General features: G+C 37.3%; 1 protein-coding gene across 1 annotated transcript in view; it reads right to left on the bottom strand.

The window, feature by feature from the left end:
- CNTN1 (contactin 1) overlaps window positions 1-14430 on the bottom strand; it is a 375068-nt gene that overhangs the window by 287527 nt on the left and 73111 nt on the right. The window contains 1 exon segment of the mRNA XM_030322283.1: window positions 2867-2914. The gene's annotated coding sequence lies outside the window, so the exon portion shown is untranslated.

Genomic DNA, 14430 nt, shown 5'->3' with positions numbered 1-14430 from the left:
AAAGAAAACCCAGAAATAAATCCACAGTTATATGGTCAATTAACCTTCGATAAAGGAGGAAAAAATACATAATGGGAGAAAGTCTCTTCAACAAATGGTGTTGGAAAATCTGGACATCTACATACATGCAAAAGAATGAAATTGGACCACTTTACTTTCTTACACCATACACAAAAATAAGTTCAAAATGCATTAAAGACCTAAATGTGAGACCTGAGCCCATAAAAATCCTAGAAAAGGGCACAGGTGGTAATTTTTCTGACACCAGCCATAGCAACTTCTTTCTAGAGGTCTCCTGAGGCAAGGGAAATAAAGGCAAAAATCAACTATTGGAACTACATCAAAATAAAAAGCGTCTGCACAACAAAGGAAACAATCAACAAAACTAAAAGGTAACTTATGGAATGGGAGAAGATATTTACAAATGACATATCTGACAGAGGGTTAGTATCCAAAATATATAAAGAACTTACACAACCCAATACCCAAAAACCAAATAATCCAAATAAAAATGGGCAGGAGACACAAACGGATATTTCTCCAAAGAAGACATACAGATGGCCAACAGACACATGAAAAGATGCTCAATATCATTCATCATCAGGGAAATACAAATCAAAACTACAATGGGATATTACCTAACACCTCTCAGAATGGCTCAAATTAAAAACACAAGAAATAACAAGTATTTGCAAAGATGTGGAGAAAAAGGAACTCTCATTCACTGTTGGTGAAAATGCAAACTGATGCAACCACTGTAGAAAAGATTATGGAGGTTCCCTAACAAGTTAAAAATAAAACTACCCTATGGTCTAGTAATTGTATTACTGGATATTTACCAAAAAAATACAAAACTACTAATACAAAGGGACACATGCACCCCTCTGTTTATTGTATTATTATTTTGCAATAGCCAAATTAGGGAAGCAACCCTGTGTCAAACAATAGATGAGTGGATAAGAAGAGGCAGGATATACATATAATGGAATATTATTCAGCCATGAAAAAGAATGAAATCTTGCCATTTGCAATGACATGGATAGAGTTAGAGAGTAAGCAAAATAAGTCAGAGAAAGACAAATATCACATGATTTCACTCATATGCAAAATTAAAGAAATAAAACAAACTAGCAAAGGAAAAAAAGAGAGCGAGACAAACCAAGAAACACTCCTTAAGTATTGTTCTCTTAACTAGAGAACAAACTGATGGTTACCAGAGGAGAGGTGGTAGGGGAATGGGTGAAATAGGTGATGGGGATTAACAGTACACTTATCATGATGAGCACACAGTACTATATAGAATTGTTGAATCACTATATTATACAGCTGAAACTAACATAACATTGTATATTAACTATGCTGGAATTAAAATTAAAAACTTTTTAAAAATTTAAAAAGAAAATGAAAACTAAAGAAAAAAATCAGCCCATGTGCTTCTATTTTTATACTAATCCTTCCACAGTTATCATCCACTCTAAAGTCTCTTAAAAAATACATTTAATGATATTAGAACCTAATCTTCACCTGTTTTCTTCATGTAATTTTCTGTGTCCTATAGGATATATGAATATGGGGCTCCATTGACATTTTGGATGCAAGAAAGAAAAATCAAACTTACTCTGTTGTCTCACAATATTTCCCTTTCATCAGTTTTGTAGTTTTTCTTTTTTGCTATAATAAACTTGAAACCATCTCTGCTCTTCATTCCCCTTTATTCCTTTTATCTAATCTACCATGAAGACCTGTAATATTTGTTTACTTTCATGTCTTTTGGTAATAGCATGCCTCTCTGTCTCTAACGCCTCTATCAGGAGTAGGCTGTCATTTCATGCTTTAACAGGACTACGTAATTTTCAATGATCCTTCCTAATTCTAGTATTTTATTGCTAATTGATTTTTTTTAACTGGCTACCCTGACCAGATTGTAGATTACTGTACTCAACTATAATAGCAAAAATCCAGATTAGTAGTTTTCGGGTAGAGGGCAATAAAGATGAAACTGGAACACTCGGTATTTATCCACCAAAATATGTCCATAAGCTCCATCTGCTCTGGCTACACAATTTTCATTACATTTTCCTCAAATGTTCTTCATTCCAACTTGTCACTCAAGCACAGGGAATATCTAGATCACCTTTCACATTTTTGTTAAGTGGCCTTCATACTGCAAAAACTTCCCTTCTCATTCTCTTCTGAATCCAAAGTTCACAACATGCTGCTTAACTCTTACCTTCCCCAGGCAGTTTATATAGTGGTAGGAAACCAAAACTTGGTGTGGTATAGACCTCAGCTGGTAACCATGCCACTCACCAGCTACATGACTCTAGACATGCCTCGGGTTTCTCATTATAAAATGATATTAACAATAATAACGAGAATAATAATACTTTGGCTTCAGAAATTTGTGAAGATTGTATGACATAAAGCATTTTTATAAAGTATTTAGTAGACTGGATTATAATGTTAAGTAAATAGTATTATTATCGCTGTTGGTGTTATTGTTACTGTTATTACTATTAATACCATGATACGTCCCTATTATTCAGCCCACATCTGATAGCTCATTCCAACATCTATTAACTCAGCAACATTGAGCATTACACTATTTAGTATTAATTGTACTCTAATTGTTTTGTATATTTTCAGTGATTTGCTCATATGGGCATTTGCAGAAAGGACACTTAGAGGACATTTATTAAGTAGTCATCAAGCTATTTATCATATGTTTTGATATATTTTTTAAGTTGAGAAATATTATAAGTTAAAATGGAATCAATATCATTTTCAATATCAGGTTTTTTTATTCTGTAACACACACACACACACACACACACACTATCTCTCTTTCTCTAAGTAAACACCTTACCTTAAGATTGTTCTGAATTCAGCTTCAGAAATGATCCAAATTGGATATCTACAAATCAATAATTATGAAATTATAGTCAATTAGCTTGAAGACAAAGGTATCGCTACTTGAGCAATGATTTTTAACATTTTCTACAAAAAAAAGTTGCATTTTAATCCTCTACAAGCTTTTGTTTGTTGCTTTCACCATCACAGTAAAATTTTAGCATATTTGCAAAATACATTTATAAAATCAGTAAGCACTTTTAAGTTAAAGGGATTTGATTTTTTCATTGTTTGCAAAGCCTATTGATGGCTCAGAGTCCAAATATCCTGTTATTCACCATCATTAAATTGAACTAAAAATAAACATTTTAAATAAAACAGGGTAATAGCTGCTGAGCTGGTCCCATTTTATGATACTGAACACTAGATTGGAATATATTTTAGAGAAGCCTGTATATACACCATACCCACATTGTATATACTGTGTTTGTGTGTGCACATTACAGATGTATGTATACATATTGATAGTACACTAATACGTACACATACACACAAACTTAAGGGGAAAAAACGGGTAAATCTAAAACATTTCACAGAGGAAATCAAATATTTGGGTAAAATCAAATGGATTAAGTTCAACATAGCTCAGGTTTTGGATAAACTGATACTTCGGTGATATTAACAACAGTAAATGCAATAAAAACTCTCTGTTAAGTCTTACAGTTTACAGAATATTTTCACATTCTTGTCCAGGTCTTTAGTACCCCTCATAACCACAAATGTTTCCTCTCAAATACTGTTAGGGTAAGCTTGGCTGAATCGACACGGAGGTAGAAAACTTGTCCCATCAAATACACATTGTGAGAATAGCCTTTCCATTTAAAATGCAGCCCATGTCATATTCCCTCATAAACAAAACATAGGTGTAAAACCTAGCTCTACATATGGCTGAAGCTCATCTTTTAGATCTTGCATCAAACACCCCTCTCCAAGAATGACAGCAGATATTAATCAGGTAATGACTCAACTTCATACATAACGATGTACCACATTAAATGTCATGAAGAAGACTCATAAAGTACCTTGACTCCAGTGGGGATCCTCACTTAGTAAACTGGGAGAATAAAGGAGAGGGATAAAATTTGAGCTGAGAGTTACCAGGTAAAGATAGAGTTGTCAAGAAGGAGAGAATGCCCGGGGCGCCTGGGTGGCGCAGTCGGTTAAGCGTCCGACTTCAGCCAGGTCACGATCTCGCGGTCCGTGAGTTCGAGCCCCGCATCGGGCTCTGGGCTGACGGCTCAGAGCCTGGAGCCTGTTTCCGATTCTGTGTCTCCCTCTCTCTCTGCCCCTCCCCCATTCATGCTCTGTCTCTCTCTGTCCCAAAAATAAACGTTGAAAAAAAAATTAAAAAAAAAATTAAAAAAAAAAGAAGGAGAGAATGCCCATTTTAGAAGGACAGGCAGGTGCAAGGTGCTGAGGCAGGACAAGTGTGGCAGTGTTGAGAAGCAGGAAGAAGGCTGTTAAAGCGGAAACAGGAATGGAGCAGTGTGTAGGGGTGCATAAAGCTGGCGAGGTCATGCAGGGCCATAGCAGGCTATGAGGAAGATGAGTTTCTATCTTACAGACTACAGGAGGCCACTGCAAGGTTTAAACACAGGAGTGTGGTAGTGTGATCTTGAAGATGGTAGCTCTGGTGAGGAAAGAGAAAGTGGAGGAAGAGTGAACGTAGAAACCCAGTTGAAAGGCTATTGCTCTAGTTCAGGAAAGAAAGATAGTGCCTTGGACTAGAATATTTGCAAAATACATTTTATCTGCAAAATACATTGATAAAATTGGTTTGTTTTAATAAGTTTGGAGGGATAGATTATAATCTGTCTCTCTCACTTGATTGTAAGCTACATGAGGTAGAGACCTCAATTTTTACTGACCATTATATCCTCTGCCACAATACTTTGCACACAGTAGATACTCCAAAAAATGTTTTTTGAATGAACATAGTAGGAAAATATGAAGAAATTGAGGAGTGTAAGGAACTTCATGAAGGAGTACTATTTACAGTGATAAGAATTACTAGCCAGGATCAGGTTTGCAAGTGAAATCATGTGCTTAGATTTAGGCAAATTGTACTTAGATTGTTTATCAGATATACAAGTGGAGATATGAATTAGGATATTTTAAGTGTCTAAAGCTCAGAAATCTTGACTGGAGACATAAATTTGGAAGTCATAGGAATATCAGTAACACTGATGCCATGAGAGTGGATGGGGAGAAAATAGAGTAACAATGATAACTGAATTTTTTCAAGTTTATTCATTTATATTTTGAGAGAGACAGAGATAGTGTGAGCAGGAGAGGGGCAAAGAAAGATGGAGAGAGAGAATCCCAAGTAGGCTCCAAGCTGTCAGCACAGAGCCCAATGCAGGGCTTGAACTCACAAAACTGAGAGATCATGACCTGAGCCAAAACCAAGAGTTGGGCGCTCAACCGACTGAGCCAAGCAGGTGTCTCCATTTTTTTTAATGTTTATTTATTTTTGAGAGAGAGAAAGAGACAGAGTGTGAGTGAGGGACGGGCAGAGAGAGAGAGAGAGAGAGAGAGAGAGAATCTGAAGCAGGCTCCAGGTTCTGAGCTGTCAGCACAGAGCCCAACACAGGGGCTTGAACTCATGAACTATGAGATCATGACCTAAGCCAAAGTCAGATGCTCAACTGACTGAGCCACCCAGGCACCCAGGCACCCCAATGATAACAGAATTTTTGCAGACTCTTACTATGTATCAGTCACTGTTCTGTTTCGCATGTTTCAATCCAGTTAATCCTCACAATAACCCCATAAAGAGTACTCTGTTTATCATCCCATTTTAAAGATGAGAAAACCAAGGCACAAAGAAATTATAGAATTTGCCCAAATTCACAGACTTAGTAAATGGCAGAACTAGGGTATAGCAGGCAGAATTCTAAGATGGCCTCCAACATGCCCAACTCATGATGTTCACACCTTGTACAATGTCCTGTCCTGTGTAGGGCAGAACCTGTAAATGTGATGGGATATAATTCTCATGATTTAGTTATTAATGAGTTGACTCTGAGTTAATCAAAACCAAAAGGGAGAGCTTTGTGGGCCTGGCCTCATCAGTCGATCCCTTCAGAGGAAATGAGGTCCTCTCTGCCACCAGAGATTAAAAGCGTGAGAGGGCCTATGCAGGGGGCCACATGGCAGAGCATTGCAATCAGCTTCCAAGAGCTGAGAACTGCCCTTGGCAAACAGCCATCAAGAAAATGGGGAATTCAGCCCTATAGCCACAACAAATTGAATTCTGCCAACACCAGTGAGCTCAGAAGAGACCTCAAGCCTCAGATCAGCCCTCAGTCCTGGCTAACAGCTTGAGTTCAGGCTGTTGAGACCCTGAGCAGAGGACCCAATTGAAACCCACCCAGACTTCTGACCCAGGGAACTGTAAAATACTAAATAAGGTCTGTCTTAAGCCATAAAGTTTGTATTATTTGTTATACATCATAGAAAACTAATGCACATGATAAAATCTGAGTAGTTGGTTTACATGACCTGGGCTGTTAAAGACTTAGCTACACCTCAGAAGGTAGAAGAGGTGGGAAAATGAGAGGAGAGACTAATAACGACAGAGCCCTGAAGCAAATGCAGACATTTAAGGAATGGGCAGAGGAAAACGAACCAGCAAAGGAGATTGTAGAGAAACCAAGAAATCAGGCAAATCCACGGGAGTATGACATTACAAAAGCAAAGGAGAAGATGTGTGCAAGGAAGGAGACTGAGTAACAGTGTGCAGCACTACAGACAGCAAACCAGATGAGGACTGGAGAGCGTTCGGTGGATTCAGTAAGATGCAGGAAGGTAACACTGGCTTTTCCTCTGGTCAATTAAAAAAGCAGAGTTGTGGGGCGCCTGGGTGGCGCAGTCGGTTAAGCGTCCGACTTCAGCCAGGTCACGATCTCGCGGTCCGGGAGTTCGAGCCCCGCGTCGGGCTCTGGGCTGATGGCTCAGAGCCTGGAGCCTGTTTCCGATTCTGTGTCTCCCTCTCTCTCTGCCCCTCGCCCGTTCATGCTCTGTCTCTCTCTGTCCCAAAAATAAATAAACGTTGAAAAAAAATTAAAAAAAAAAAAAGCAGAGTTGGCATTTTCGAACTCCTTTTGAGTGTGTGTGTGTGTTTAATTAAGGGAGGAAATCATGTGATGAGTTGGGGAGAAAAAAAATATGTTTTCCAGACATATTTTTACCATTCAATATTTTCATGCAGGAGCATTATAAACCTCTCCTTAAGAACTCAGTATATTTTGTTATTTACAGCAGACCTGACAAGTTAATCAACTAAAATATTCTGTCACAAAATTGAACTTCGAGGATTGACAATTTCTTGTGACAAGGCAAGATTGCACCCAAGTAATATTCTACATACCATTTAATCTCATGAGATGACTACTGAAAAGCAATAGAAAGAGGACAGAAAAGAGAGCATTCGATTTCTAAAATTCATTCATTTATTTTGATCATTTATATAGCCACTCTAAGGGGAAGTTATTTTTTTTCTCCTAAGAAAATATGAAATCAGATGCGGAAGCCAAAATATAAAGAGGCATTAACTAAATCAATAAAGATCCATTTTGACTGTAATAGAGTACAATTGAGAAGACAAAGGGTACACACAGAGACAACTAAATTTATGGCTTTTTATGCTGCTATATTCACCCAATGATGCTGCTTTTGGATTCTCTGGCACCAGTATTTCACTTTGGTGACTAATTTCATGGGAGGCAGAACAAGGACAATTCTCCCCTTATCCCATATAAGATAACAAAATAACAAGATTTAAACCACACTGTTATTCTTATACATGGCAGGGTGGTGGGGGGAGGGGTTGGGTATACTTATCTCCAATGGAACCCTTAGGAAAGGAAAGGAGAGTTTGTCCAAGGATCTCTGACACATAGTCAACATAGGAACAGGGTCATGTTCAATGGCTCAGCCTGAACTGAGATTTACATTTTCTATTTTGAATGATCAAGACAGATGTGCAGGGGTCCCTGGGTAGCTCAGTAGATTAAGTGTCCGACTTCAGCTCAGGTCATCTCACAGTTTGAGTCCGAGCCCTGCATCAGGCTCTCTGCTCTCAGCACAGAGGCTGCTTCAGATCTTCTGTCTGTCTCTGTCTCTCTCTCTCTACTCCTTCCCTGCTTGTACTCTCTCTCTCTCTCAAAAAGTAAACTTAAAAAAAATTTTTTAAGATGTGCAATGTTAGAGATACGAGTGCAGGAGGGCAGAGTCATTATGTCTTCTGGTGGCTTAGGTGAAATTTTTCTTCCCTTTGTCTCATCTGAAGCCATTTTTCCCAGATATGGTTGTGAATTCACCTGTTCCTAACACTTTACTCATGCACAGATGGTTTAGGAGGCCTGATACAATCATTGCTTACATCCAAGATTAACATTGCTTGTGCTGTTCACTTACATTTTAAGGATCTTGAATTTGTTTTACATCCAACTTAGTATCATGTATTTGGCTCCTACTTTTAGTTGTTTATGAATGAGACAGCTCTTACTAACAGAGGTAACTTTACTAGTGAGCACATTATTACTTTCTAGTCTAAGACAAAGTTTGATTAATTAATGAGTCATGCCACCTTAATAAATGAGAGCCTTTTATCATCCTGGTATAAAAATTCTTTTAAAAAGACAATTTTTCACTCATGTGGAATTCAAGAAACAAAACAAATGAGAAAATGGGAAAAAAAAAAAGAGAGTGAGGCAAACCAAGAAACAGACTCTTTAAAAAAAAAAATGTTTATTTTTGAGAGACAGGGAGAGAGTGCAAGGGGACGGGATGCAGAGAGAGGGAGACAGAGAATCCAGACCAGACTCTTGTGCTGTCAGCACAAAGTCCAACCTAGGGCTCGGACCCATGAGCCATGAGATCATGACTTGAGCCAAAGTTGGGCACTCAACAGACTGAGCCACCCAGGAACCCCCGGGCCTGTAACTACAGAGAACAAACTGATGGTTACCAGAAGAGAGGTGGGGGGGGGTGGTTAAAAAGGTGATGGGGATTAAGGAGCACACGTGTCATGATGAGCGCCAGGTGTTGTGTGGAAATACTAAATCACTATATTGTACACCAGAAACTAACATTACACTGCACGTTAACTAAGTAGAATTTAAGTTAAAACATTAAAAAAAGAAAATCTACCCATTGGTGTGATCAATTCCAGGAAATAGATCACATCTTCCTACTCTATGAGCCCTGAACCCCTAACCAAAACAAGAAGCTTGAATAGAGCTCCTATTTTAAGTTCTTCTCTTTTGATTCATGGAATTTGGAGATGAACCTTAAAATGAGGCTTGATCCTTTGTTTCTCAAAACAAAAAGGAAAACACCACACTTTTATATCTCTATGAAGATACAAAAGACAAGTATCAGAAAACGTCTCAAATTTTACTTCATATGTCAGATATCCTAGAATCATATTGTAGTTTCCCACAGAATTGCCAACTCAATAAATTCTTGGCTGATGCTTCAGAATTTTCATCTCTAATATTTCAAAACCCTAATGGCCTTAAACTTCAAAGCCTAATCATTCAGTTGATTAATATGCCTCTTCCCAACTGGGTTGTGCACGCAACAAGTCTGAAACTTCTCCAGTATTTCCACCTTCCACAAACTGTGAGACGAGTGGCTCCTCATGATTGTCTTTTCCAACCCTAAATTCTTATAATTTTCCCCAAAGTATGTTCCTCTTAGACTACACTTCCTGTATATAAATACTTCATGCTGGCTTCAATTACTTCAAGTCCTAGTACACATGCATATGCTGTTTGTTTTGGTGAGCAGTGATCCTGTTATAATAAGAGTATAAACATCTCTTCCTTAACCCTGTACTGATAAACTATAGTCTCCAGACTAGGTAATTTTAAGCTTCACAGGACCTATAATAGAATATTAAAAAACAAAACAAAAACAAAAACAAACAAGAACAACAACAAACTATACTTTGGTCTGAAGTATCTTTTCAAAAGAAAGATACATGGTCCTGAAGATTTTAGGAATCCAGACTACATTCTAACTTTAAAACCCTTATATTTGCCCCCAAACTACACTGACTCTATAGATATTTAGATTTCCAGCAAAAATGAGTCCTCATAACTGTGATAGGAGCAGAAACCAGAACTAGATGGCTTTGAACTATGCTTGTATATGAAAATATATCCTGTTGTACTTTGATTGTAGCTCTATTTTGGTATCAGTGGAAATGATATTTTTAAAAATCAATTTCTTCTTTTAAAAAGGGATTTCCCTTCTGCTCCAATTTTCACTTAACTTTGGGAATTTTCTATATTGGATCCCCAAATATTTCTTAACTGCTTCACAGTTAAAGTACAAAATTTAACTTTCATGACTTGACTCTAAAACACATTACAAAGAATGTCTTAAGTGACAGCAAACTTCTTGGAGAATTGACTTACAGTTAAGGCCCAATCCATAACCATGGGTTTAGGACATTGGAAAGCTTGACAAAGAAGTAAATTTCTTAAGGCTTAGTATATATTCTTGGGCTTCATAACCAACTATAACTTTAGGTGTATGGACACATCCAAATGACACCACACAAAAGTTATTAAAAACTAGCTTTTAAATTATAAATCCTCTAGGAGCACCTGGGTGGTTCAGTTGGTTCAGCATCCAGCTTCAGCTCAGGTCATGATGTCACAGTTCACGAGTTCAAGACCCATGTCAGGTTCTATGTTGACAGCTCAGAGCCTGGAGTCTGCTTCAGATTCTGTGTCTCCCTTTCTCTCTGCCCCTCCACTGCTCGCTCTCTCTCTCTCTCTCTCTCTCTCTCTCTCAAAAATAAATAAACATTAAAAAAATGGTTTTAAATTATAAATCTTCTTTGTAGAATTCTTTCAAGTGGGAGGTAAAAAAAGGTGAGGAAGGTTACATTTTTATTCATTTTAAAGAATAAGAAGTAATACACAGAAGGTATTAAGTAATTGGAAAAAAAAACAGGAAACTGAGTATTAAGTAGACTTTTTGAAGGGTAAATTGAAATAATTTGATATATTTTAAATAATGAACTTAATCTTTAAAATAAAAATAATAGCTATTAATTGAGAAATACTCATTTACCAAGTTTTTAACATACATTATTATTATATTAGAAATCTTGCAAAATAGAGATTATTTTCCCACGTGAAAGGCATGGTTTCAACCACTTGCTTTAATGAACAAGACAGGTACTAACAGAATTCCCCAAGTTTCAATCCAAATTTGTTTTCAACAGTGAACTAAGTCACTCACTGTGTCATCAAATAGATGGTTCTTTGATATTAAGCAGGCTTTTCCCTACTATCACTTTTTAATGTCAAAAGAAGGGAAAAGATATTTATTAAATGCTTATTTCGTATAAGAAGCATTTTCTAGATAATGCCAGTAGTCTGGGGAAAAGGAACAGGGTTATTCTGCCTTAGGGTTTTTTCATTTGTCTTGTTTTATTTTTGGTAAAACCTAAGGAACTGAATGCTTTTAAGGCAGCACAATGCACCTAGGTTTCCACTGTTCATCAGTAAAAGATATTCTGGAGGAAAGAGTAAGACCCACTAGACTCCAGGTCAATCCAATCTTTCTTTTTCTATGTGTAGAATTGAGCAAAATGGACATTTGACTGAAGCAATATTTTAAAGCTATCAAAAGGCAAGGGTCAGCAAACTTTATATGTAAGGGCCAGATGGTAAGTATTTTATGCTTGTGGACCAACAGGTCTCTGTGACAACTACACAACTCTACCATTGCAGTGGGAAAGCAGGCAAGACAATACATAAATGAATGTGGGTAGCTGTGTCCCCACAAAACTTTATTTACAAAAACCGTACATGGGTTCGATGTGGCCCCTGGCCTGTAGTTTGCTGACCCTGAAATAGGAGAAAAATAAAATATAATCATAAGTTGGAAATGATGAAGTCAAGACATTTTCTTGTAGTACCTTAAAAGCCTTCTCATTGTTTTGTCCCAATAGCTAGTAGCAACATTCAAGTAGAAACATTAGGTTCTGAGCTACACATTTACTCATTGGAAAAATAGGGCAACTGCTCCTCTAGCTCTTTTAGAATGTCCTTAAATGAAATATTCTCAAAGACAAAATTTTCAATGACATAGGGTGAGCTGTTAAAAACAACAGTAGTTTCATCTCCTCTTCAGTGTAAAGAATTTCACAATCTGGCATGTTTAATGATTTGTGCCTCTGAAGCAGTAGACTGAGAACATCTGTAGGTAAATTTGAACTTTCTAATTATATATATATTTTTTCCTAAATTACCCTTGTACCCTTTTTTTCCCTATTTTACCCTTCTAAAACCTCTGAAAGAGATAATGTTATTAGTCACCTTTTATAGGTCATGAATCTGTAATTTAAAGTGACTAAGTAAATTACCAAGGTTATATAGCTACTAAACTCTAAGGTCAGGATCTGAACAATGTAGCCCTATACTTAGAGCCACTCTGTATGATTGTGCAAGTTATGGACCTCTTACAACACATAAGGACACAGATGACATAGGTATGCTTATTGTAGAAATTTTCCACAGGCAACAATAAATTTCATGTGTCTTACAAAATCAGTATTAGGAAAATTTTTCTGATAAAAGAATATATATTTTATAAGCAACCTTTTGTAATTCACAGCAATGTGCTATATATGATAGCTTCAGTCCTATGACCTTGTTCTTTTACACTATACTAAAGGAAATCTGTACCTGGATGGCCACCTGGAAGGTTACAAAGAGTAAGGTCTTGAGGGAAGTCTGTGTTCCTAGACTGTATATGTAACATCAGCCTCTTCCCTGCCTTTAAGTCCTGGGAATAGTTTATTACTATGAAAACGGATACAGAGGATGAAAAAGGAGAGCAGAATTAAAGATACTCTGAACATTCATAGAACTCTGAACATTGACTGGATATATAAACATAATATTAAGATTGGGAGATAGAGTCTTGGGAGAGAAGGAAAATGACTTATTTTTAAGGTTCAAAGCATGCAGATGATGGAGAAATCACAGAGGAATGGAATATATGTACCCAAAGCTAAGAGAGTGGTCAGGGCTAGAGTCAGGGATATGGGTGTCATTTCCATAGAGGTGTAAGAGCTAAGGCCAAGAAAATGAGAGAACATACATGGGAAGAATCTAGGACTAGCAGCGGTGGGATCTACAAGATGAGCCAAAAAACAGAAAGAAAGTTAAAGTGTGATCAGAGAATGGATATAACAAGTTAAAAACAGGATCACTGAAGCCAAAACAAAACATGTGTTAATGAAAAGAGATTCTGGGTTTTTTTTTTTTTAGTTTTTTTCAGTTTATTTATTTATTTTTGAGAGAGAGAGACAGAGGCAGAGAGAAGAGAGAGGGAAAGAATCACAAGCAGACTCTGCACTGTCAGCACGGAGGCTGATGCAGGCTCCAGCCCACGAAATGTGAGACCAGGACCTGAGCCTGAATCAAGAGTCGGAAACTTAACTGACCTGAGCCACCCAGGTGCCCTGTGAAAAGAGAATTTTAGGAATGTATCCTGCTTCAAGGAGTTCCAGGAAGATGAGAACTGTGCAGAAATCACTTCAGCTCGCAGTTCAAGAGTAACTGGTGAATTCTGTAAAGTCAGTCTCAATCCAATAGTAAAGGAAGGGGCTAGAATAGGGTGAGGGATAAAGAGGTGGAAGGAGAGTATGCAGGGGTGCCTGGGTGACTCAGTCAGTTAAGTGTCCCTCTTGATTTCAGCTCAGGTCATGATCTTGCAGTTGTGAGATTGGGCTCTGGGCTGAGCATGGAGCCTGCTTGGGATTCCCTCTCTCTGTCTCTCTCTCTCTCTCTCTCTGCCCCTTCCCTGCCTGTGCACACACTCCCTCTCAAAAATAAACATTTAAAGAAAACAAGAAAAAGAAACAGAGGGTGCAGGCTATTTTTTTAATCTAAAATTTAGAAGGCAGAAAAGGAGGAAGAAAGGAAAAAGATTTTTTCTTTAAAAAAAAAAACAAACTCATTCGAAATTTTTGAAGTTGAAAAATATAAAAACGGGGGATAAATCATTGACACCACTGTGTTTCACAGAAGACCCAAAAATCCCAAGTCACAAATCACTAGTGGATGCAAAAATAAAATCCTATCCTGGTTCTCTTTTTTTCTAAGCAGCTTTATTGAGATATAGCTTTATTGAGATATAATTTGCATGCCATAATACTGACCCATTTTAAGTATAAAATTCAATGAGTTTTAGTATATTTACAGAGGCTTTAGTCTTACACGTCAAATAATGGACATAAGCATAAGAATGCTTAGTCTTGTTTTAGAATGCTGCAAGAACTCAGAACCTAATCATGAGAATAGAAATACAAAACAAAATAATACAGAAACACCAGTGCGGTGTGCTGCAATAACATTACAGCTTATCATGTGGAATGAGGCAAATGGCTTAGTCACTTTTGTAGCCTTTACAATAGATAATTAATGAGCCACATTCTATGAATCAAGTAAGCTTTTGTTTCATAACATTAAGAATCTATCTAGA

This window comes from Lynx canadensis, chromosome B4 (genome assembly GCF_007474595.2).
Source record: "Lynx canadensis isolate LIC74 chromosome B4, mLynCan4.pri.v2, whole genome shotgun sequence".
NCBI lineage: Eukaryota > Metazoa > Chordata > Mammalia > Carnivora > Felidae > Lynx > Lynx canadensis.
The sequence above is the reverse complement of the archived record's forward strand: the minus strand, read 5'-3'. Positions and strand labels throughout refer to the sequence as shown.